This window comes from Danio rerio, chromosome 19 (genome assembly GCF_052040795.2).
Source record: "Danio rerio strain M-AB ecotype USA chromosome 19, GRCz13ab, whole genome shotgun sequence".
Classification (NCBI taxonomy): Eukaryota; Metazoa; Chordata; class Actinopteri; order Cypriniformes; family Danionidae; genus Danio; species Danio rerio.
Genome location: NC_141039.2, coordinates 14,461,708 through 14,464,462, shown reverse-complemented (window position 1 = coordinate 14,464,462; position 2,755 = coordinate 14,461,708). Strand labels below are relative to the sequence as shown.

The following is a 2,755-nucleotide window of genomic DNA, read 5'->3' as shown; positions in this document are numbered from 1 at the left end:
GTCCAAGTGAAAGTCCAAGTCATTCATGTTCAAGTCCAAGTCGAGTTGCAAGTCTTTTCATATTTTGTCAAGTCGAGTCTGAAGTCATCAAATTCATGACTCGAGTCTGACTCGAGTCCAAGTCACATGACTCGAGTCCACACCTCTGGTACAAAGAATGTAACTATATTGAAATTAAACAATTCGCTTATGTTTGTGTATTAAAAATAAAAGTGTTGTGTTGGAAAAAATTAGAAAAAGTTAGTTTTTACATTTAAACAGCTCGCTTAATTAACATGAATGAAAGGGAGTTGTGTTGCTTCTGCAGTACTGCATTTTGGTCAATAGGTAGAGTAATATCTGCACATGCGCAGTTTCAAAACAACACAGGAAGTAAGAAGATTCAAACCACAACGATCACTCTCAGCTCGGCGCCATATTATGGGAATCAAAAGATGAAGATTACAGTACAAATTGAGAACGTGCACAAAGCTTTGCCCAATGTGGACACACAGGTGAGATTTTATTTACTTTTTATGTATTTATATTTGAGGCTGTGACAACATTTGAGTCATTAATGTACTCCCTTGTAATACTCTGTTGTGTTTGTGTATAGTATTGTTATGAAATTGCCATGTTCCCTGTTTCTTTTTCACATTGACAGATAAATTTGTAGTTTTTTTGCATTCCTGTGAGATTTTATACTATTAACTCCCCCAAAATAAAGTTGCAAACAATGGTAGTAAGGAATAGTCATGTTAGAATAGTCTAAGCATTTCACTTATAGCACCCGTGCTGCTGATAATGTGACAATAAAAGTGATTTGATTTTTGATTTGATTTGATAGTCTTTATTTTAAATGAGTGTCAAGCTGTTTGTCAAGTTTGAATGCTAGTTTTGATAACTTACATAATATTAATTAAAAGGTGGTGTTGGCACATTGTTATTATTCAAGCCTGTTAACTTAAAAAAAAAAACTTTACAAGCATATGTGACACTTAAATAGGATGACATCTAGCATGATGACATATTTAATGTAAGCTTATTTGTTTGGTCATCTAACACATTTAAACTTTTAAGTTTAGTAGTTTGCAGTGTTTTTTAGTGTTGCAGATTTTTATTATTATAAATATATTATTCTAAATGCTATATATTTATATTATTATATTTTATTATTACAAATATTTGCTCACTGGCATCTATTTTCTCCCTCACAGGTTTACAGCTCAACCTCTAAAGTCCCATATCTGGCTGAGGAGACTGGATCATCCAGGTACTATGCCTTTAGATGCCTATACACACATTAAAATGATGTACAGTAAAAATTGCTAGTAATTTTAACTACTAATTATTTAGTAAATTACTATTTGTCATTTCATGTCATTTAGAACATCACCAGTAGAAAAAAGGTGTGAATGCATCCTCAAAGCCCCTAAGTGAGGGAGTACATGGTAAGCTATTTACATTTTATTTTATTATTTTTTAAAAACATTTTGTATTTTCCTCTTAAACCAATTCCTCCTTTCACCTTTGATCTGTTGGTAAATGTTTTTTTTTTTTTTTTTATCTGACATTTTTAGGATGCTGGGCATGATGAAGCACAAACCTTGATGTGCAACACCACCTTATGAATCTACAGTAGTTACATTAACATTTAGCAGACTCTTTTGTCTAAAGTGACTTATAATTGAGGAGACATTCAGCAAATCAACAAGAAGAGGCAATACACCCAAGATGTGCTAGTTATACAAAGAATGTTAAGAATTAAGAATGCTTTTACATGTGGTTTGTCAAGCCCACTTACCTGTGTGAAGCAGACTTTATGCACAATGTTTTTTTTGTGTTTGTTTTTTTTTTTTAGATATAGGGAGTTGTTGTAAGAAAGTGTCTGGTGCAAATGTGCAGAAATGTTGCAAATGTCAGAGATGAATGTGTGTAGCTATTGCATGTTCTGTCATGGTTGGTCTAATTTATGGTGTAGTGCTGATCGTGTTACTTTGCCTGAAAATGTTAATCTTTCTTTGAACAACTGAAGTGTTATCTGCTTTTTCAGTGTAAAGAAGGTACAGTATAGTTTACAAAAGAAGACTTAATTTTTTGAAGTATATTTTTGTAAATCATTTGAAGGCAGAATATTATTTTTGAATGTTTTTTGTAATATATGAAAAGTATCATTTTGAAAAGTGTATTTTATGATGCTTTTGTAAGCATATTTTTGTAAATAATTTATTGTTTTTAATTTACTTCATACTTGTATTACTATTATTTTAATAGTATTAATATTTTAACTTATTGTAATAAGTGAAGATACAGATAAAGACAATATTTAGATTTTGATAATCATTTGATTGCTGGAAAATGTGTAAAACTGTAAAAATGCTATTGAATAAACTCAATGAAACGGAAATTTTTTTTATTTGGTTAAACATAACAATATCAATTTTAGAATAATTTAACTTAAATAACTACATTGATTAAAGCTAAACTATAAATGTTACGTTGATTGAACTAAACAACATTACATTACCTTTATGTAACTAACTTGCGTTCACTAAAATTAATATTCTTTCTTAAAGATAACTTAACTCGGTTACGTGGAACCAGTGGACAAAAAAAAAAAGTTAATTAACGCCAACATATCATTTTTTTGAGTGTATGCTGGAAAGGTTGGCGGTTCATTCCGCACTGACAACCTCTCAAATGAATGAAAGCCGAAGAAAAATGAACGAACATCATTTGGTTAATATGGAGCCGTTTTGACAGGAGCAGTGATGTT

General features: G+C 30.8%; 1 long non-coding RNA gene across 1 annotated transcript; it reads left to right on the top strand.

The window, feature by feature from the left end:
• Window positions 1-365: 365 nt before the first annotated feature.
• LOC137488433 (uncharacterized) lies at window positions 366-2,386 on the top strand. The gene is made up of 4 exons (XR_015516608.1): window positions 366-494; window positions 1,197-1,252; window positions 1,368-1,430; window positions 1,560-2,386. It is a non-coding gene; the product is annotated as an uncharacterized LOC137488433 (long non-coding RNA).
• The last annotated feature ends 369 nt before the right edge of the window (window positions 2,387-2,755 follow it).